General features: G+C 34.5%; 1 protein-coding gene across 1 annotated transcript in view; it reads left to right on the forward strand.

Annotated features, from left to right (window-relative positions):
• Positions 1 to 722: 722 nt before the first annotated feature.
• Positions 723 to 25,046, forward strand: part of LOC113523461 (SH3 and multiple ankyrin repeat domains protein 3) — a 297,001-nt gene continuing 272,677 nt past the window's right edge. Inside the window, exon 1 of the mRNA XM_052895642.1 lies at positions 723 to 958. The gene's annotated coding sequence lies outside the window, so the exon portion shown is untranslated. The remainder of the gene's footprint in view (positions 959 to 25,046) is intronic.

Here is a 25,046-nt window from a genome sequence, read left to right on the forward strand (position 1 = left end):
GAGCCGTAGTATCGACGGGGTAAAGGAATTTTTATATGATACTTAAAATTTCAAATCACCTTAAAAATATATTCACGAAGATACAAATAATATCTTACTATGGAATGTACTTGAATAAATTTAGAAGCAGTTCACAGTTAGAAGAAACGTAGCGAGCCCAAATTCATTATTTACACAAATCCTTTGCGCAAGTTGTCTAAAAAAATTAGTCGTCTTTTTTTTTAAGTAACATTCAATTTACCTAATTTGTTTAAATGTCAATGTCGTGAGTTCTTTTTCTTAGGAACATCACTAACAGATTCAGCTTAGGAAACTCGTCAAAGCTTGTTTAGTCTGGTTGACACGTAAGCTCCGGCAAACTTATTCATCGTCTCCAATCTCGCAAGTTTGGCTCGAGACTGATGCTTCTTAACGTCTCAATTAATATTTGATGGCGGTCCATTGTGAATATTCAATCAGACATTATCCGGGCACAGTCCAAGGATGCTTTCAATTATAAATAGCGAAAACCGATGAAAACGTACACAATTCGCACCCTTCGCTTTTCTGCAAGAACTAGCGGCGTTTTTGCCTCTGCGGCATGTTGTCGTCACGCGATATTGGATTCTCTATTAAGTTAGGAGGGTTGTATTTCCTCTGTTCTATTATTCGGGGGATGCTGCGTCTCCGTATGTATTATAAATTGGTTTAGAGCGGCGCGGGGGAGTCTCCGTCGCCCGCTCGATACCGGCCAGTCGCGAATCCGGCTTGTAAGCGGTCGCTTCTTTGCGCCCCGGCTGTTGTCGATTGAAAAACATTAATCACATTATTGTAGCAGTTTTGATATCTTATCGGAGACCTAGTGCACAGGTTGCGTGGCTCTGTTGTGCTCATACAACGCGAGTGTTGTTTTGTATTTAATTCATACAGTGTTGGATTGTTGCAGTGGAGTTAGGGGGTAGAGTTTTTCGTGTGTAAGGTAAGTGCTTCACTTTAATTATTATACTGCGCCTTCAATCTACTCACAATTGGATTTGGCGTGACAAAAGACTGTGTTAGCTTAAAAGGTTGTCAGATTTAATAAATTTCCGCGAAGGTTTGTCTAGTTTATTTATATTTCGGTTTTCGGTGTTTCTTTTTTTTTTCAAAAGGGTAGTGTTATCAATGTATTGAACATTTGGATAACAACTATAATTGTATCAATAAATGTAATGCAACAAATTACTATGTAACTTAGTATTGGTGCAGTAAAAGCAAAATCAGGTCTAAGGTCGAAATGCCGCATTGCCTATCTAAAATGGAATGTATTAAGTAGGTATGACTATGTAAACAAGTAAGTGTTCGAATCATTCTGGATTTTTATGTCATTTTTCAATGTTTACGTAATATGATTATTATACAAGAAACAGAATCTATTTGTCAGTGTCGGTTTGGTTAATTTATACATTTTCGACAATCTTAACATGTAGATGTCACAGCTTTAGTATGTTGATACTAATAAAATAAAGAGCAAAGATTTAAATTTTGGTTTGTAATAAATAATACCGAGAAGTACTTAAATGATTTCAAAAATTTTTTCGCCTACATTCAGCTACGTTATCAGCAAACTAACATGAGTATTTTATTTAAAGGAATGCGTGCGAAACCGGAGCTGGTCGCTACTGTGCAAATACGAATATATCCCCACATATAGAACTAGCTATTTATCATAGCTTTACCAACATGGTGCCTGTCGTTTCCATGGTTATTACTATTAGATGTTTTTAGTAGATACGTCATAAAAAAATTGTACCTACTCGTTCTAAATTCCTTATAAATTATATGATCGCGTACAGCACGATTTCATAGATGTATCCTCTCTCGAACGCTCAGGTTATGGAATGAGCTCCCTGTTGAGGTTTTTCCAAGAGACTACAGCATGGGGTTCTTTAAAAAAGGAATAAAGAGGTTTTTTCAGGGTTAGCAACGCGGGTAATGCCCCTGGTATTGCAGGCTACGGTAACCGCTTACCATCAGATGGGGCTTGTTTGCCACCTCAGTGGTATAAAAAAAAGAATTCATATTTTTCTCCGCAGGAATTTAGATTGTATGCTAATGCACCAGCCAGTCAGTTACTCAGAATAAGCATTTCTATGTGTACCTATACCTCTTATAGTATTAGGTTTTATATATGAGTATGTATGCCTATGTTACTTTATTGAATGATAAGGAATGATAACCTCACCTGTGCTTATGATATACGCTTTTGGGGCACCAGTGACGGATGATAGGTGAGAATGAAAAGGCAGGTCAGTTAGCCCATCGTGATGATTACACGTGGAATTCAGTACGATGGTTTCCAGCGGGCAACCACGTGGAGGTCGACCTGACCTGTATATTGCTAGTAATGAGACTGGTAGTCTGCATTACTAACAACCCTTTCCCCCTATATAGGTATCATTATCGCAGAGTGTCGCTGATTGTCACCTATTGTTGCTTAGTGTATCGGAAGCCACGTCAAGTCGTCCTCCAGTAAGCTACGTGAAAGTCTTTCGTTTATGACGAAGGCGGCTTAGAAACTCTTGATAGTAGAGGGCAACACCCACGTACGAGGAGTTATACTCCTACTACTACTACTCTACAAACAAAGACTCGGCAAACAAGCTGACGGCCCACCTGATGGAAAATGGTAACCGCAGCCTATAGACATGAGCAGTACCATGGACATAACAGAGTATACTGTTTCGCCCATGATATCCCCCATGCGTTGCCATTGCTGAGGACTCAGGTGTTATTCCTCTGTACCCAGTAAATTCACGCCATAACCCACCCTTCAAACCGAAACATAGCCATGTAAACACAACTGCTTCACGGTAGAAACACGAATGGGACAGAGGTACCCAAGCAATCGACTTTTATACAAAGTCTCCCTCTTATTACAGTTTGCAATTGTATAGTTTTTACATTTTCAATGTTAAATTTACTAATAAATCAATAAACTACTTGGTAAATGAATATTGTCCTTTTTCTCTGATAATCCTCGTATTTTTCTAATTTTTTTTTTTGAGCCCAAAGCGAAATATTGAAGGCATGAAGGATACGGGCTACTTATTATATGGGTCGCAAAAAACAAACTTCCTTATTAATAAAAACGTCAAACCACTTATAAACCTATTTTAGCTATTGAAATGTCGTGTCCTTTTCTTTTGTGCTAGTTTTTCAATTTGCGGGACAGTGACAAAACATTCAAAGTCGAGGGCGTATACAGTGTGAATAGAATAAACCTTCAAATAGATAGTACAGTAGGTTTATTCGTGAAATCAATTCCCTCCAATAGTTTTGTGGCATTTAGCTTTCTCGGATTGTAATACTAGCGATATTGTCATCATCTCAGCCATTATCTGTCCACTGTTGAACATAGGCCTCCCACATAGACTACTATAAAGAACGGTCCAGAGCCATCTGTAATTCTGCAAACATTGACTCTCTACAATGCACTTAAGGTCGTCACTCCATTTATTGGGGGGTCAAGCTACTGCGTGTTCTCGTACAGGGTCGCCAGTCAAGAACTTTTCTACACCATCGGTTGTCGATTTTTTAAGCTATGTGACCAGCCTATTGTCTTTTCAGATTACTTATTCTTCAAGTTACGGCGATTACTTTAGTTCTTTTGCAATATATTTATTTCACTAACGATATATTGGTTTAATATTGCGATATCTTTAAAGGGATTAAAAGGATATTGAGTGTATATTGTAATCGGTTCATTCGATATTCTAAACGCATATTTTTACAGATGTATATGCGTAACTTGCGAATACAAACGTGATCCCAATTCTAGTCCAATTACTAGTTGTTACATTTCAAGATTGTGACACAAAATTGTTATTGTAAATAGATATTTGAATCGATACTGAGAATGGATTCAAAGAGATAGTTAAATGGTTTTAAAAAAATAAGAGATTCCTTGTTATTTAAAAAAATATATTAATATTGTATAATATAAAATCTCTTTACAATAATACAAATTTTATAACAATTTATTTATTTAAAACTAGCATTTACCAGCGACTTCGTCTGTGTTCCTAGGATATGTTCACTGATCGGAATAAAACATAGTCTATGGTATGTCCTTTTACATCACATATAGAACATGTATTTCAAATTTCATAGCGACAGATTTAGCCGTTAAGGCTCTAAGAGGTAACAAACCAACAAGTTGACTGTCACATTTATAATATTAATAAAGATTGATAATTAAAAAAAAATACAAACTTAATAATATATTATAAATATAGTCAAAATAATTTCTCATGAACGGCTTATTTCGCAAATTCTAGCTGATAACTAATATATATATATATATATATATATATATATATATATATATATATATATATATATATATATATATATATATATATATATATATATATATATAGAGCAAGTAAAATTGTTTTAGGAATAACATATCACTAAAGTGAATGACCTCCTATTTTGTTGTACACTTGTACATTTTTATTGGTAATCAGTAATGGCGCAGTGCCAACAAGATCTATCTTAATAATAATAAATCAGGCATATTGAAATGTCATAGTTTATGTATAGCTGAACAACCAAATCTTATAACTCCCAGCTCTTATTAATATTTTTCTACAGTATTTTCTTTTTACAGGTGATAATGAAATAGTACCCCATCCGCGCTATCGGCATACACCGGTAGGGCACCAGTGAAGAATGATAGATGAGGATGAAGCAGGTCAGTTAGCCCATCGTGACGAATTCAACAAGAATTGTTCACGATGATTTCCAGGGGGAACCACGTGGAGGTTGACCTGATATTGCTAGCAATGGGGCTGTCAAACTCCATTGCTAACAATCCCTTCCCCCCTTTCTACAGTATTTTTTAAGAATATAATATATATTGATACTTATAGGAATATGTATTGTACAGACAACAGTAGCCACTCGTTAGTAGGATTGTGCTCAGAGGAATTGTTCAATATGATGCCCAAGGCCACTTTCTACAATCGTACGGCTAACCATTGATAAGGAGTTCACCCTCATACCCTACACTCTAAATGGTCGGGTACAACGCGTTTTCAGAGATGTTTCCTCCCAGGAGCACTCAGGTTATGGAATGAGCATCCTGCCGAGGTTTTCCTAAGAGACTACAGCATGAGGTTCTTCAAAAAAGGAGTAAAGAGGTTTCTTCAGCGTCGTTAACGCGGGCGTAATATCCTTGATAGTACAGGCGTTCATAGACTACGGTAACCGTTTATCATCAGATGGACCATATGCTTGTTTGCCACCTCAGTGGCATAAAAAGTATATAATTAAATAATATACATTGTAATAAAACCTCTAATATAATAAGTACTTAGAAAATGAAACAAAGCTCCGGGCGTATTTATAATTTCCGAGAAAATTAATTCATCTGCTAAAATTTTATGAATATTTAGAAGGCTGAGATGATACGACTAATTAGGTCTCGTAAGTAGCTACAGGAAAGTCCAGTCAAAATACGGGAATAGTTAAGTTTCTCACTTGGTACAAACATTTATTTATGATATTAGTTCTTATTGTACATTATTATTAATTATACCGTAGGTGGCGGAAACCACCAACAAATTAATTCCCAAAGAGGGTTGACGTCAGGCAGGTGGCTGGTCGTAAAACTAAAAACCAAATCTTTTTGTAATATGGTTAAAATCATATTACGCCGACCCCAAATGATTGGGATAAGGGTAGGAAGATGATGATGATGTACATTATTAATTATTATTCTTATGTCAGCTTATAGTTATTAAGCCGATTTTTATAAGCCCATGTTCAACAGTGGATAGTTATCCAATGTTGAACATGGGCTTACGACATAGGTGGGGTTTTGCCAGTAGTTGCCACACTTAGCAGGGGGATTGACAACTGCAGTTCGACCATTAAGTTTCCTTAGTCGCTTCTTACAGCACTCACGGGAAAAGGAGTGGCGTTTTCTATGCCGGGAGCACACGCATTAAAATGTTTATAACCTCTAATTTTTTTTTACATTAATTGCACACAAAATTTTGCTCACAATGATGTTATTTAATTATTTTACAATAATATATATTTTTTTATTATTGATTAAAATTATAAAATACAAATAGGTATTTTTATACAACTTAGATCCCATTGGCAAACAAAGCTGACGGTTGCCCCCTGATGGAAACTATCATGGTTAAATCCTGATGAATTCATCATGATGGGCGTTAGCCCGTTATGAAATGGATGGGTGGGATATGGCGTGAATTTACAGGGTACAGAGGATAACACCTGAGTCCTGGAATGGCGACTCATGGGTGTTATTCATGGGCGAAACACAGCCATGCAAACACAACTGTTACGTCCATGGTACTGCTCAATAGGTGACAGAGTTACCACTTTCCATCAGGTGGGCTGTTTTACAAAGTCTCTCTAAATTGTATAAAAAAATATATTAAGATGTTAAAACTTACTTTCAAATTAGAAATATAAATTTCCAGTAATACCTATTTTTCTTTATGGGTGAAAATGGAATGGATAATTCTGCTGATGAATTCATCATGATGGGATAGATGAAAATGAAAACAGGCCAGCTGTTTTCATTTTTATCTATCATCCTTCACTGGTGTTTTGCCAGCGTATACCGTTAGCGCAAGCGGGTTTACCTGCCATTTTTACGCCATTGTTACCGTTCCATTTCCACCCATAAAAATAGGAATTACAGGAAATTTATATATATTTCTGATTTAAAAATAAGTTTTGACATCTTAATAGCTCGGATGAAAAAGGATATGGCTAGTTTTTATCCTATTCAATCAATATAACCCGATCGAGCGGATAATATCGTTACTTCTGTCTGTATATATAGCTATAAGTAATTGTAGTGCACAGGAGTCAAGGTTTGCCCTGGTTTTCAAGTCACGAACCTCTTGCAGGTCCGTTCGCGGTGACATGAATTTTACATCATTTCGATATTACCGACAATTATGGCTGAATTCATTAGTTTTTTTTTATATTTTTTTTATTGTTGTGTCATTGAAAATATTATAACCTATTATTATTTCTGTTATAATTCTTTTAATAATTTAAACTAACTTTCTTCTTTTCGTTTCAGAGTTTCCTCTTGTCGGTGCAACTAATTCATGCATCTTGTTCCAGCCAGTTCTATCCCAGCCATATCCTTGACCTCTCTATACGACATGACCAGAGAGAGACTTTGTACAAAAGTCGATTGCTTGGGTACCTTTGTCCCATTCGTGTTTCAACCGTAAAGCAGTTGTGTTTGCATGGCTGTGTTTCGGTTTGAAGGGTCGGATATGGCGTGAATTTACAAGGTACAGAGGAATAACATCTGAGTCCTCAGGAATGCATGGGGGGTATCATGGGCAAAACAGTATTCTCTGTTATGTCCATTGTGCTGCTCCTGTTTATAGGCAACGGTTACCACTTTCCATCCCCGTCTGCGCTAGCGGGATACGCTAGCGGAGCACCAGTGAAGGATGATAGATGAGAATGAAAACAGGCCAGTTAGCCCGTCATGATGAATTCATCAGGAATTAACCATGATAGTTTCCAGGGGGACCCGCGAGGAGGTCGGCCTGATTGGGTATATTGCTAGCAATGGGATTTCTAGTCTCCATTACTAACAATCCCTTTCCGCCCTTTTAAATTTAAAGGTATTATTAAGCAATAAAATATCAACATAATTTCAACGCTTAAGGAAATATCTCCCTCATTCCCACTTATTCACAAGGCAAAGTGGCCTAAAATGGTGGACATATTTCTTCGCAGCTCGTGCAATAACTTACGTCGGGTCATTAAGATATCCATAACACAACAAAATCCTTGTAAAGGTCACCGACCGGGCCACTATTACACAGTCTACATAAGCACTATTGTCACGACATAGTGGCGCCGATTCTGCGTACGTTATACCGATATTAGTAATCAACAATTTATGTTCATTGATATATTAGTAGTAATAAATGTGAAAGTTTTTAAAGATTTTTTTTTTAAATGCCAACAATAACCAATGGTCCTTTAGCTAGGATACTGTGTTAGAGGAACTAGGGGGTCTACCATGAAAACTCCGAATTTACGGATTCAATTTCGTGTTTTCGTTCGTACTGAAATCGTTCCAGTAAATGGAGTTTAACGTTTTGTTCGTTATAAATCCTACCACAAAAACCAAATTACACGTAATCTCATTAAAAACGGTTCAGTAATTTAGTTCTTACATATTTAGCATTATCGAAGTCGCTGATTTTTTTTTTTTGTAAAATCCATTCGTTTTTCGTGCATATCACCGAAGTAGCTATTTTAGGCCGTAGATGTCATACGGGAAAAGTTAAGGTTGTACAAAAACAAAATCCACGTTCCTCGTGTAACAACCCTGCCACAGCGGGAGGTTAACGAACAGACAAGGGGTGGCACGATCATGCGCAATGCATACCGCCTCCATCCCCCTTTGTTTTGGTGCCAAGCTTGGTTTTGTTTGCGTTATGGAAAATTATATTTTTAGATATTGCCCTTGAATAATTTGCATTGATTGTTTTATTGGACCCCCACGTCAGGGTCTGATGTGACCCATAGAGAGGGTAGAGGGAATAAAAAGAGCAACGTCACTTTGCAATGTCCCTTTTCAAATGGCCAAAAATAACATTTTTCTATGGATTATTACTGCAGGGAGTCGGTAAATGCAGGTGGCCTGGGACTATTCCTCATATGGGGAAGGTCTATGGGGAAGGCCTATATTACTATATTTACCAGAGGAAGGCTTTGTACAAAAGTCGATTGCTTGGGTACCTCTGTCCCATTCGTGTTTCAACCGTGAAGCAGTTGTGTTTGCATGGCTATGTTTCGGTTTGAAGGGTGGGATATGGCGTGAATTTACTGGATACAGAGGAATAACACCTGAGTCCTCAGGAATGGCAACGCATGGGAGGTATCATGGGCGAAACAGTATACTCTGTTATGTCCATGGTACTGCTCATGTCTATAGGCGACGGTTACCACTTTCCATCAGGTGGTCCGTCAGCTTGTTTGCCATTCTAAGTTGTATAAAAAAAAAATGGACGTCACAGTAGTTAAATAATGCCACAGATAACATAATGCTATACCAACTAGCAGTATACTTTTTATTTATAAAACTTTATAGGTTGTAATCATTTCGACGAAATGTTTAATCCATCAGTCGATTTAAAAAAAAAACGTAACGCGTTTCTTTGAAACGCCGACTAAGGACTGTAGCGTTGTATGTTCCTTTTTTAGAATAATTACATGTGTTCTTATGATGTATTTGATTCCAATGACTGCTATTTATTGCATTGCATGCATAAATTTATTTATACATAAGTAAAGAACATGTTTTCTTGAATATAATTCTATTACGATTATAACAGTATGAAAGTTTTAAATATCGATGAATTATGTTACTCTTTTAACTAAAAATTACTAAAGGATTTTAAATGAAATCTAGGATACGGATAGGTTATCATCGTCAGCATCATATTAACTGTTAACTGTCCACTGCTGGACATAGGTCTCTTTCTATCGGGGGATTATGACAGTACTTGCCATGTTTAGCAAGTGGATTGCCAACCGCAGGTAGGCTTTGGTGATATTTTAAGAGGGACGCTGCTACCCATCACTCGATCTCACAACCTTTAAGTTCCCTTAGTCGCCTCTTACGACACCCACGTGAAAAGGAGTGGTCCATTCTATGCCGAGACCACACGTATAGTTTATACTAAAATTTAAAACACTGGATTTTTTATTTAATAATTCACACGGGCGAAGCCGCGGGATAGGTATAGCTAATAGTTCATATATTATTACCCTCATTTAATATGTATGCAGTTTCTGAACATATTTTGTAAGTTCTAGCATTTTTTTTACATAATATTATTTTGTTTTAATTGTCTTATTTTCTATTTAATTATAACATATTAGAATTTCTGTTTTTTTTTGTATGTATATACTATTGCAAAATGTAAATACATATATAAAATAACTTTTTTTTAATATAAAAACCGATGTTCTTTCGGAAACATGTATGTGTCTCATGTCTTCCTATTGATTGTAAAAAGACTTATCAAAATCGGTTCACAATTGTCGACATAGTCGTGTAATATCAAAAAAGAAACAGTCGAATTGTGAACTTTTTCCTTTTGGGAGACGTTTAAAAAACTATTTTTAAACCGGATTAATCCGATGTACCAACCACACGGGGTTCGTTTGCGTGTATAAAACGTAATTTTTTCAAGCTTAATCTTATCCAAGAAAAAAGGGCACCACAAATACCCGAGTAGTGTTGCCTACTTGTTGTGTATCGATTATTAATCGATTATTCGTTCAGAGATATAAATAATCGAATAAAATGTTCATGTAATCGATAATAAGATATAAATCGATTATTTATCTAATGTTTAATATGCTCTTTACCTTTTGCTTTACTCTTTACTCGTAGGGTGATCTTACAAACTATCGCACGTCAACCCATCGGGATCTTTAGTGGTTTCCCCTACCTTATTCTATAACCGATTACTTACTATATTTATTACTAGTTATTGCCAGCTACTTCGTATGTGTTTTTTTCAAAAATAGGAAAATAAATAAAATAGATCACTTCCAGATTGTGTGTCAAAATAAAACATACACCAGTTTTTAAGTTAAACTTTCAGGAATGCAACCGTGAAAACTGTATTCAGTTTTGCATAGTAGTTTTTAGACGTGATGCGGAAATAAACATACATACGGATAAACGGATAAAATTGTTAAAAAAATAGTTTTAAGTTCTATTAATCTTATTTAGAATCCTTATTATTTTAAATATGTATTAATTTCATTTTTTAAGATTAATATATAACTGACTAAAGTACTAATTTTTCGATTTAATTTTTCAAATTTGTAGATTCATGATCATCCATCGATAATATTTGACTGAAATACTATCGTTATAATCGACAATATTATAGTACCTACACTTCGATATCATTTGAGTTTTTAATTAATAATCGTTTTGAACTGGCGATATAATCGATAGTAATTATTATATTATATTCGATTAATTAAATACTCAATTATCAATAAATAAATTGATATTGAACTTATTTTGGGTGAATACTATCGATTCGATTGGTTTCATTTAAAATAATTTAAATATCAAATTGTTAATCGATTGTTACACAACACTATAACCGAGACTAAAAGGCTGTGCATGCGTAGATAGGAATAGGGATCACAAAAAATACAAAGTAGACGCCGTGGCTAATCTATAATCCTGCCCACCCCTTTATTATATACAGTGCGACGCAATAAATTTAAAACATAAAAAATCGCTTTGTAATAGATATAAATCATTCACAAGATGATATAAATGAATAAAACATCTTTGTCACCATCATAAAGTCGTTTAAAATCGTGGTAAAAAAAAAGTACAACTTACTAATATTGTAGATAGATATTCTTTATTGTATTCTCCAAAAGATTACAATAGTAAATTTATTCTAGATATAAACAATTACAAGAAATAATCACAATGAGAAAACAATGGGCGACCTTATCGCTAAAAGCGATCTCTTCCAGGCAACCTTTGGATGGAGAGGAGTAATTATAAACAGTTTGATTGGAGGCACGATGAAGATCCTATTATTTCTAAATATGGAGATATAATACATGTAATAATGTAAATATATATCCCCACTCACTATTATATACACACATACATACATATATATATATACACACATACACATATTCAAATAAACATCTACACAAATATATAAATACTGCTCACATGTATACGTAAAACAAAGGTATAAAATTTTAAATGTGTAACTTCATTTTTAAATGTGTAAGTCCATGTTTATTTTTTGTTCGTTACCTTTTACAGGTCATCCAATCGGTATTAAATTTGGTATACATGTACTATTTAGAAAAAAACATAGGCTACTATATATGTCGGTTACTAATTATACCCCGGTCACGCGGATAAAGACACAAACAAAAGTTAGTTTTAAATACAGAGCGAATTCTAAATCAATAGTATATTTAGTATTTTAAAAACAACAAAAAAACTAAATTTCCCATGTTTCGCAGTTGGTGCACGAGTGCATGTTTAAGTAATTACGGAGGCTCAAAGTTTATTGTTTTTTTTTTTTTAATCTATGTTTTGGTCTCACGACAAAAAAGTTAAACTTGCGATAATTGTATGTTTAGACAAAAAGGTGTCTAACAACTGTTTATGCGTTGTATGACATAGTAAATTAAATAAGACACTTAATTAATATACAGTAAGGCGATTTTATTGCTGAAAGTAATCTTCAGTAATATCTTGGTAAAAGCAAAACAACTTTAGGGTAACGGTCTAATTGTTATATAAGTAGATATGATAATAATGTATAAGTAATTAATTTTTAAAGTAATAAATTTTATTTTAATAATCTATACAATTTCACACATTAAACATTAAAAGTAAATATTATTACATGAACTAAACAATCATTAACCGTGGTACAGTGTTTTAAATTACTCTTGTACTAAAACTTAGACACGATATTGTAACGATATATAAAAAAAAAAACATAAATTGAACAAAGATTTAATAGTAAACCTCCTTAACCTTGTTAAATTAACGTTTTAATCTAAAAGGACGGTCGATCTGAACAGCGCAGTTTAATAAATGGACTTTAAAGTTGCGAATCCATTTCTTTCCACCATCCTGATAAGACTCGAGCTCGGAACGAAGATTTTCAACCACAAAACAAATTCTATTTAGACTTGAGAACGTTTACATTTATCAAGCTCTTAATTTGCAACTGGCTTTACACGATTTTCAAAAGAAGACGTGTCTTAATTTGTTGTCATTATTTTATTATGTTATTTATTTATTTATAGCAAGGCAACAGATAACAATTTAATACATTTATAAAATAAATATTACATAAAACAGCATTAAATTTGCACTCCAACAACTGCTCTGCATAACATTCGATATTATATACATTAAAAGAATGACGGCTATAAATTTAAAGTAACAAATTGGCAGTTATTTATTAACAGTATTTTCAATTGGGGAGACAAAAGGGACTGTTACTAATGAGATATGAGAGGGTCATTGCTAGTAATATACCCTAACAGGTCGACCTCCACGCGGTTCTCCCTAGAAACCATCGTGGTTAATTTTTGATGAATTTATCACGATGTGCCAACTGACCTGCTTTATCCTCATCAATCATCCCTCACTGGTACCCCGCCAGCGTATACTGATAGCGCAAGCGGTGTTACCATTCCATTTTCATCCACTAAAATAAGTACTCTCGTATGGATTTTTTATAGGTGATAATGAAATAGTAACCCCACCCGCGCTATCGGTATACGCTGATAGCTGACATATATATATATATATATATATATGTAGGTAGGCTTTTAGGCATTGTAATGAGAATGAGAGGGATAAATGTCCTAATAATATAATAAATTTAATAGTTTGTAAACATGCCCAAACATCTTTAACACAACAAAAACAAAGAAATATCCTATATTTACTCGATTCAATATAGTACGTACTCTTATATATTAAATTTGATAGCAACTCATTAAACCATTAGGGTCCTAACATGTAACAAACAAACAAACTCAAGTGAGTTTGTTTGTTTTACAAGTTTAATTTTACAAGTGTGAACTTTCACAGTAACTAGTAAGGATTAAAGAAAATATGTGGTCCCGGTATACGTATACGTATACGTGTGGTCCCGGCGTAGAATAAGCCACCCCTTCCTTTCCCGTGGGTGTCATAAGCGGCGAGTAAGGGAGTGCAAGGGTCGAGTAGCAGGATCCCTCTTAATACATCTTCAAAGCCTAACTACGGTTGTCAAGCGTGGCAACTACTGGCAAATCCCCCTAAGAGGGAGGCTTATGTTCAGCAGTGGACAGTTAAAGGCTGATATGATGACGATTATGAAAAAAATATATAAAATAAATGTATGTATTTGTTTATGTGTATATATGTATGTATATGTGTATGTATATATGTGTACGTGTGCATGTGTATGTATATATCTTTGTATATATTTGTTTATATATTATAATGCGCCACCTACTCTTTGTTTTTCTTTTTTTTCTCAATGTCCTCAACCCAAAGGTTGTCTGGAAGAAATTGCGTAGCGATAAAGCCGCCTTTTGTATCATTTCTTATTACAGTTAAATGTACTATTTTATAAATGGTGCAATAAAGTGTAAATAAATAAATAAATAAAATATAATAAAAAATAGTGAGGATTAACTGTCTGGTGTTTCAACCCTATAAAGAAAATAGTCGGCTCGAACTATTGTTATAAATAAATTGCGGCTTTCATCGACTAAATTGTGGGTTCCGATGAACGAGTGGGAGTGATGCGATACGAGTTTCACGATAATCAATCGATACTCTTTCATATTTCAACGGTTTTCGTAAAATAAAACTACAAGCCCGATCGAGATTCGCTCGGGTAATGTTATGTTAACGACTCATATATCAGATGGGATAGGTAGAGGTATTTTTTATTTTATACAACTTAGAATGGCAAACAAGCTGACGGCCCATCTGATGGAAAGTGGTAACCGTCGCTTATAGATATGAGCAGTACCATGGACGTAATAGAGTATACTGTTTCGCCCATGATACCCCCCATGCGTTGCCATTTCTGAGGACTCAGGTGTTATTCCTCTGTACCTTGTAAAAATTACTTCATACCCCACCCTTCAAATCGAAAAAAAAGCCATGCAAACACAACTGCTTCACGGTTGAAACACGAATGGGACAGAGGTACCCAAGCAATCGACTTTTGTACAAAGTCTCCCTCTGGTACATTTATTTTAGAGGTGCATTTATTGTGGTTTCTGGTGATGAAAATTTGACTTGATTAGGGAGGAATGGATTGTTGGTAACGGGGACTAACGGCCCTATTGCTAGTAATATGCCGTATCAGATCGACCCCCACGTGGTCCCCCTGGAAACTATCGTGGTTTTGAGGGATTTTCATGATATTCTTACATCCTTACCTATCAACCTCCAAAACAGACATTACACGTACACAATATATACTTTAACTTCACGCATGTTTTTTCTCACTTTAATTCTGTTACTTCAATTATGTTAAATATGATGTGCCTTGCAAACCCATTTATTAAAATTCGATTTTCTAGATAACGAAGCTTTGAATCTGGGTCTAGATAGTTTTTCAATAGCCAAAGCTATTAGGTGTGATATCGCTGATATTAGAGCTCTCATACCTAATTGCAGACGTAAGTTAAAAATATTAACCCAAAACATAAGAAGTATTAACTGCAACATGACTAACTTTATGACTCTTCTTGTACGATCAAATATTGATTGGGATGTATTAATACTTACCGAGTGTTGGCTTCAGTCTGCATCTTATATTCCTGATTTGGATGAATACAATCACATTACAACAACGTCTCATAAAACTCAGAACGAAGGTGTAGTTATTTATTATAAAAAGAAATATAACGTCAGGATTGAGGAACCGGAGTTAAATGATGCTAATTGTTTATTAATAAAATTGTGTTCAGAAATCTGCATCATTGGTATATATCGCCCACCTAGCCAATATAATACAATTAATTTTATAAACTCAGTTGATCTAATATTGAGTAACCTAAATAATTTTAAAAATATCATTTTATGTGGCGATATAAATATTGACATAGCAGACTGTTCCTCGGATAAACGTTCTAATGATTATCTCAATCTGTTGGCTAGCCACTGTATGTTGCCTGCTCATAATTTACCTACACGTGGTCATGCATGTCTGGATCACATTATGATCAAAACAAAATTGGAACCTATTTGTACTGTAGCTGAAACTTCCATAACTGATCACGAAAGTGTAGGAATCTTTCTTGATATCAATAATAAAATAGATTATTCAAAACAGCCAAATAAAACCATTGATTTTGTTGGATTGGATCGAGCAGTGCAAGGTTTAAATTTCGATCCCATATTTAAATGCTCTGATGTTAATGTGGCAGCGGCACTCCTTAATTCCTGTTTAAATAGAGTTGTTGAGGAAAACACCAAAATTGTTACAGTTTCTAGAAGAAAAAAATATACAAACCCTGGATAACCATTGGTCTATTGCGATGCATGAGAAATAGAGATAATTTACACAAAAAAGTAAGAAAAGACCCAGATAATGAAATACTTAAAACAATTTATAAAAGATACAGAAATTTCTGTAACTCTATTTTAAAAAAACAAAAAAGAAAATATGAAAGCCAGGAAATTGAAAATGCAAAACATAATAAAAGAAAACTGTGGGAAATTATTAGATCTGTGGGTGGATCTGCAAGAAATATTGACTATTCGCTTGGACTTATAAAACCTGACAATCCAAAAAAGAGTGTTGATGATGTTAATATTTTTTATGCAAACGTGGGGAAGCGATTAGCTGAAAAAATCGATTTGAATATATCTAACATCAGTCATAACTCTGGTTGTGCAGGACCGACAAAATCATTTGTTTTGCTCAATACTGATGAGAAAGAGATTGAACAACTTATCTTGGGCTTGAAAAATAATTGCTCAGCAGGAATAGATCAAATATCTGGTACAATCGTTAAGCGATATATGCATGCAATTATTCCTCCCTTAACTTATATTTGTAATCTCGCAATTGCTTCAGGTGTATTTCCTTTAGTTTTTAAAATTGCTCTTATTAAACCAGTACATAAGAGTGGTGATCGTGACTGTGTGGATAATTTCAGACCTATCTCAATTCTCCCTACCTTATCCAAAGTTCTGGAAAGGCTGTTGAATAAAAGACTAATCCATTTTCTGGAAAAAAACTTTCTCCTTTCTTCATCTCAGTTTGGATTTCGCTCTGGAAGGTCAACAGATGAAGCTGTACATGAACTAACTAATTCAGTTGTTACTAACCTTGATGAAGGAAAGAAATGTCTTACGATATTTCTTGACGTGGCCCGGGCATTTGATACCGTTTCTATTCCTTTACTTGTAGAGAAACTTGAAAGAATTGGTATACGAGGTCTTCCTTTGAAGCTTTTTAAGGATTATTTATCAAACAGGAAGCAACGGGTAAAGATTGATGAATGGATTAGTGATGAAATTGATATATGTTTTGGTGTTCCACAGGGGAGTATACTTGGGCCTACGCTATTTCTCGTATATATTAATGAATTGTGTGAAATCCAGCTTAAAAATGGTCGTATACTTACCTTTGCTGATGACACGGCTCTCTTCTTCAGCGGTGATGATTGGGAAAGTGTTTTCCAAAGTGCGCAACAAGGTTTTGATAAGGTATGTGCCTGGCTTCATAGTAATATTCTGACTCTCAATGTTACTAAAACTAAATATATAGCTTTTGGTTTCAGGAAAGACCTCTTACCTCCATTGTCTTTTACTATAGTTGCCCATTCCTGCCAGAACTCAAGCTCTGTCGTTTGCCAATGTCCGTCCCTTCAAAGAACAGCTACTATCAGGTACCTTGGTGTAGTTATAGATCAAACATTAAACTTCAGAGCTCATATTGATATCTTGGTATCTAAACTTCGCAAACTTATTTACATCTTTAAGAACTTAAGGCATGTGGCTAATCGCCGTGTGATTAAAATGGTATACTTTGCGTTATGCCAGTCTTTGATTCAATACTGTATTTCTTCTTGGGGAGGTGCTGCTAGGACTCATCTTCTGGAGGCCGAAAAAGCACAGAGATTGATATTAAAAGTTGCAGGTGCACTCCCATCTCGCTATTCTACTACAGAATTATATAAGAAATGGGACGTGCTAACAGTCAGGCAAACATTTATAATATCAACAATACTAAAAAAACATTCACAGATGTTGTTTGATCCAAATTTGAAGAGTCACAAACGTCGTAAAAATTCTGTTTGTTCTACTAAAGCATTTAAAAAATGCTTCTCAAAAAAGTTTTATTGTTTTCTAAGTAGTTACTTATATAATAAAATCAATGCTCAGTTGTCAATCTACCGACATCATAGGTATGCTTGTAAAAAGCTCATATCCAATTGGTTAAAATCACTTGACTATGATGCTACAGAGGCCTTACTTATCCCACAGATGTGAGAAAATAACTAACTACCTTAATTTTTAAATGAATGCGTACAAACACAAATACACACAGCGAGAGACACGCACAGACACACACACACACACGCGCGCGCGCGCGTACACACCCACGCACACACACGAACGCGCACACACACACACACACACACAACTTCCAGATTAAATTATAATATCTCTTTCTATAAATTATATTTATTACATTGAATTTTTTATTGTATTACAAGTGCTTAGTAAGTAACCCTGCGGAGTGAGGCCCTGGTGACCTGTAATACAGGTATTCTTATACCTATCTCAGGCACCAGTCTCTCACAATTATATTTATAATTTGTTTAATATAAGCATTGTATTTCACTGTAATGAATTGTGAAGAGAAAAAAAAAAAAAAAAAAAAAAAAAAAAAAAAAAAAAAAAAAAAAAAAAAAACCTTCACTGGTACTTAACCAACGAATATTAATAAATGGAATGATGGGATTATCGTTATGTTTTTATCCCTTAAAAATAAAACCAGTCAAGTGTGAGCTGAATTTGCACGCTTTTAAAAGTTCCTTTATACCTTTTTGCTACGGAACCCTAAAAAATTTTAATATTGTGCAGTTATGCAAGCATATAAAATAGATGATAATTATATCATGCGACTTTATCCACGTGATTCTTTTTAAAAAATCTGTATCACGTAAGGTCTTACTATAAAAAATATATATAAAATACCTTTTACTTAAACAACGTTTAACAAATCTCTGTCTAAATGATTAAATATTGTTTAGTTAATAATGTATTGGTGTTTAAGTAGCTGTTATTTTATGTGCCAAAATCTAGAGATTATTTTTATAAAATTAATAATTTTAAACCCCTTTTTATTTAAAAAAAAAAATTATTTCATTTAGACATAAATAGATGTTTTTGTAATAAGACGTTTAAACAAGTATTGAACACCTGTCTATCGCAAGTTTAACTTTTTTGTGACAGTTAAATTAGATAAGTTCCATTTCAAACCTCAGAATTACTAATCCAATATCTCTGAATCAAATATTCAAAATAATTTTATCGTGACAACGAATAGAGCAGATAAACTGAATTTTACATTTATATTGGAAATTTGTATATATTTTTATTATTTATTTTTTTATTTAGGTCATACAAATCAGTATTGTAGTCCAATTTTATCATAAGTCAGAGAAGATTCTTCTCTGAGTTCTAAATCTATTAGAGATCGCACAACATAAGGGCAATCTTAATTTTTGAGCTGCCGCTTTAAAGAGCAAGGTAGTGCTACAGCAAAACCTCTCCCGCAAGTTCTTCACCCAGGAGTGCCACCTCCTTCTGGCACTTCTTTTATTAACGATCTTGCCTAGGATTATTAGCTGGAGTATTCTGTACTACAACCAGGCAAAACCACTTTTGACGGAATCACTTAGTCAAAAGTACTTTTAACCAGCTCCATTGGGCAAAAGTACTTTTGGCTGACTTTTTTTACAACACAGGGGGCAAACGAGCATGCGGTTCACCTGATGGTAAATGACTACCGCCGTCCATGATCATCCAAAACACAAAAGTGCCTTGAAAAGTTTTGCTAGTCATCAGTACTTTTGACTGGTTAAGAGTTTTGACTGCAATATATATATATATATATATATATATATATATATATATATACATTATTATACTTCTTAAATATATTACTAAATTAATTCCTGAGTAATTCTCTCATAACCTCGCTCTTCTTTTAACGGATCGAATAAAAACTCATCTGTTTAAAGACAAACGGCGACCTCAGCACGTTACTCGTTTCAATACACTCTTAATAGAGCTGTTATTACTTGAATACAAGTTTTTAATCATTTTACAATGCCACTTAATTACATCTCTACTTTGTAAGCTACTAGTCATTCGTATTTTTATCATAGTGACTTCGTCACGGTACAAAAAATATTAATCGGATATAGATATTAATTTAAATAGATGTAGCACATTATTTCATGTGCGTTTCGGGATGCTATAATAGTCTCAAAAAAGACTATTTGATTCAGGTTAAATATCGATATATATGTTTTTATGTCGAATAACTTTAAACAATTTAAAAAAACTAGTATTAGGGTATCTACAGAATTATTTTTTTATATGGTGGTTTACTGTGAATAAATAGTTTTTATAACTTATCTCACCCTTCCCCTCTCCCTCCTCTCTAATAAATGACACCCTTAATTGTATTGCAAGAAGTTAATAGATTCGAAATCGATCACTAATGGACAAATAACCAGAGGGAGACTTTGTACAAAGTCGTTCGTTTGGGCACCTCTATCCCATTCGTGTTTCTACCGTGAAATAGTTGTGTTTGCATGGATGTGTTTCGGTGTGATGTGTGGGATATGGCAGTGAATTTACAAGGTACAGAAGAATAACATCTGAGTCTTCAGAAATGGCAATACATTGGGGGTATCATGGTCGAAATAGTATACTCTATTATGTCCATGGTACTGCTCATGTCTATACGCGACGGTTACCACTTTCCATTAATTGGGCCGACAGCTTATTTGCCATTATATGTTGCATAAAAAAAACAGCTAAAAATATTCGTAATTAAATATTATGGCATACATACCTTTTTAAATAGTAACAAAGAAGAATGGTATAACTTTTTTAACTCTCAATAAGATTAAGGTATTTACGAATGTTATTATAATGTGATTATAGAATAATTAAGTTCTATAGTACCTAATAGTTCACAGACATCACACGCTAGTTGAGAATTGAGGGAAAGAGTTGCGTCGTCTATATGTAGGCATCATGTATTATGTCTATGTAGTGTTGTAGTCATCATTATTTTCCGTTGAACGCTATCCTTGCATTAATCATGCACGTCGATCACACATGATCGGTGATCGTTAAGATTTTTTTTTATCACGTTCGCCAGCCGACAATTTATCAGAAGACGCTTCAGGCATTCCACGGTTAAATGGTTATTGGCGCATTAGCATCAAGTTCTACAAGGCGGCTTCGCGGCTGTGGCCACGTCTCTCGGTATCTCGTGGTTGATATTACTTCTAGGTATTTTTTTGTGCGACTGTGACATAGTATTTATTTTTTTAAACCGACTCGTTCTATTGTTTTTATTTTTTTAAACCGATTTAAAAAAAAAGGAGTTTCTCAATTCGGTTTTTTGTTTGTTATATAAAACATATACCTAATAACTCCTTTATAACTCCAGTCAATTCTAAACCAATTTTTTTTTGCTTACAGATTGTTTTCATAGAAATTTTATCAATATTGATTCAGTAGTTGAGTTTTTAAATCCAAATAACTGCTTTTGTTATAATTGAAGTCTTTTTTTTTGTGGAATTAAATCTTTTATTATTACCTAAATTTATTTATTGTCCCTTTGTGTTGGGACTTAGTAAATATTGCTTATATGTATATATACCTTTGACACAAAGGTAGGGGCAACCCTGTCTTATTTTTAGGTTTCCCTGAATTATCCTCGTTTGGCAATATCCGGGTCTGCCGATTTATTTATTTGTTGATAAATATATAACAGAACTGCTTTATTTTACATTTAACAATATTCTAAAAAGCTGAATACCTTTGTCCGTATACTGGGTCGCCTGTCACATAGACGTATGTTCAGGATTTTTTTTTGATGGGTGAAAATGGTATGGTAACCCCGCCTGCGCTAACGGGATACGCTGGCGGAGCACCAGTGAAGAGTGATAAATGAGAATGAAAACAGGCCAGTTAGCCCATCGTGATGAATTCATCAGGAATTAACCATGCTAGTTTCCAGGAAGAACCGCGTGGAGGTCGACCTGGTTGGGTATATTGCTAGCAATGGGATTCTCACTCTCCATAACTAACAATCCCTTTCCCCCCGTATGTTCAGGATTGGAGTTGATACAATCAAAAGATGCTTGATGATTAAATTTGTAATATAAGAATTATACACAGAGACGAGAGTCCGTATAGCTTGGATGCAAAAATAATATTGTCGGTAGGTCCACGCATTGTTTCCCCGCACTGCTGTTAACACGCACACGCGCACGCACACACACACACGCACGCACACTCACGTATATAAAAACACACACGCACACAAACACACATACACACACGTGTGTGTGTTTACATTTTTCCTCAACTAATATAAATGCACAATCACAATTTAAATACAAACATACGCATAAGTAACTTGTTTCATTTGTATGCAAAATGTATGTACTAATCAACTCATGTCTACCGAAGATTCCCGGGAAGCGAGGCACACTACTTCGCATATTAACAAATTTATAAAGTGCATCGGTTTGCATTGTCGTTTTGTTTACTGACTAGCAATCCGCCCTGACTTCGCACGGTTTTTATAAATAAAATACAGCCCATGTTACTCGCTGATAATTTACTTTTCCATAGGTGATTTTTTTTTTAAATCGGTTTAGTATCAGATTTTTTGGTACTAACAAAAAAAAACAATTATTTTTTTAATTAACTATAACTTACTGATATTATTTAGGTATACTAATATAATATTTATATATTGATTTGCTTATTTTTTATTTTATTTTATTTCATTATAAATGTTTTTTTACAAGAATCAATTCTCTTTGTGCCCTCTAAACCTTCATATATATTATTTCATTACTCGTCCAGATGGAAATATACACTGTAAATTCATAACAGAAATAAGCAAAACCGTGTGACCAATCTAGTCGTTATTATGCCGTTAAAAACAAAATAATATCAACATCATTTCATACAGTAACAACATTTGAAGAGTTCGTGGTAGACCCGTAATTAGTTCGTACATGTTTTGACTTCAAGAACTGAACAATAGACATGTTATATCTAACTGTCTATGGGTAATTTGAAAGGTTCACGTTCAGCTGTGTGATAGTTACTTTAATTGCTTACATTTGCACTAGCTGTAACAAATGTCGCATAACGCTAACTGAGGCGCTACCATAAATTTATAATGTCCATTATTCTAGCTTGGTAAAACAAAAATCGATCATCCGCACAGAGGGTGGCCATAGACACCCGTCTATGGCGACAATATTTTTCCACCACAACAAACACCTCGACCCATGTCACAGCAGGTTGTGCTCACTGCGCTTTGTATCATTTGAATTTCTTTTTTGAAATCAGTTGAAAATCCCGCAAAGAAAAAAGATACCTATTTTAAAAGGCAAAAGGTTTTAATTTTCCTAGACGGTTGCTCTCATGTCTCGGATTATATTACTTGGATGTAGGACGTCCAATCTTAATTTTGATTTTTAATATCTACAATTATATATTCATTTTAATTATTCATATCGGATTTACTCATATTTTAACCGATTAGTTTCGAACTTATTAGAAGCAAGGAATATTGATAAGGGGCATTGGTAAAAGAAGGAACTTCATGGTTTATAAGACACAGAATTAACGTGATTATTTAAGTAAATAGGAGAATAATTTACCTGAAATTAGGTAGGTGGATGCAGGTGGCTAAGGACTGTTAATTTTAGCAGTCTATGAGGAAGGCCATATTCAGCAATGGACAGATAACAGCTGGATATGATGATGATAATGACTTGAAATAGTCTCGAAGTTTCGAGCAGGTTTGGTGTGACCGTGGTCACGAGTAGACCGATGAAGTGCTGTCATGTCTCCGCTACTGAGGCAGAGGTTTTTTTCCACTCACTCCTTGTCCTACATCACACAAATTGTGTTACTATATTGAGTATTTCTTATAAACCATAAAACATGTGGCACCAAATTCAAAAACAACTTCAATCATGAACAAAGGGACAGATATACGGTATTTCTAGATGCTGTATAATGATATGTTTTGTAGATATTATATATGTTGGAAGTTTATATGAGCAATATAATTATTTGGAGTCAAAACATGTAAATGCATGTTTACATAAATTACATTTTGCTTGAACATTTTGTAACAAGCATTTATTTGCTCTACAAAGAAAAACGGATGCCTCAATCGTTACAAAATTAAAATGGGACCGGCATTGATGTATCAATTGCAAATAGAATTGTGCAAATCGGTTCAGAATTAGCGATGTAATCACCTAACACAGTTACAAAAAGAAATAAATAAATTCCTCAGTTTTTTAAAAGTCGCTTCAAAATACAGACGAACACTTTTTGAGAATTATTTTTTTTAAATAGCTTAAAAATAAACAGCTTGTATAGGCGAGAAACTAAAAGTCCAAGGGTCGGCAGAGAGGGCGGTTAACAATGACTTTCCTAGACCGGTATGCCGTTCGCAACAACATAAATTAATCGTACCTCTTTGATGTGCTGGTTCACCTGCCTCCTGGGTTTGCTGTCTTTCTCCACGGCGCAGCTAAGGATCCTCACGGGCTCCGGAGCACGCACAAATGTTGTATTTGAACAGGGTGGCGTGATGTCGGGTACTTCACATGTCCATGACACACATATCAATTTTTCCATTAATAGAAACTTAGTCTTATTATGAAATATAACAAGTTGCATACAAAACCACGTCGTAGCAAACTATGAATTTCACTTATATGTCTTTTATTATAAAATAAATACACAAAACAGAGTGTATGCTGCTAACAACCCATCATCACTTTTCGCGCCAACGCCATATTACTTTTTTTTTTATCAATCTGAACATAGTTGCGCTCAGGTGCGATGCGACAGCACTCTCTTGTGTGGTAAAACGACCTTCAAGCCGTGCGATGCAACCGATATCGGATTAGCACCATTTAACTAGCCCAAACACAGCTATTATAAGTTTTTTGATTGCCAAATAGACAAATAGTGTTGGGCACTATTGGTAGCATCTAGTGATTAATTTAACAAATATATATATACTATGTACAAGTACTATTTTTTATAACGCTTAGCATTAAGGAGTTCCGAAGTCATGATAATCATGTATTGGAAACTGATAAAGCAAACCTGAATTATTATTGTCCTTCCAATTGAAGAGTCCAGAGTC

The sequence above is a fragment of the Galleria mellonella genome, unplaced genomic scaffold (assembly GCF_026898425.1).
Source record: "Galleria mellonella isolate WM207_F2 unplaced genomic scaffold, CSIRO_AGI_GalMel_v1 utg300, whole genome shotgun sequence".
Classification (NCBI taxonomy): Eukaryota; Metazoa; Arthropoda; class Insecta; order Lepidoptera; family Pyralidae; genus Galleria; species Galleria mellonella.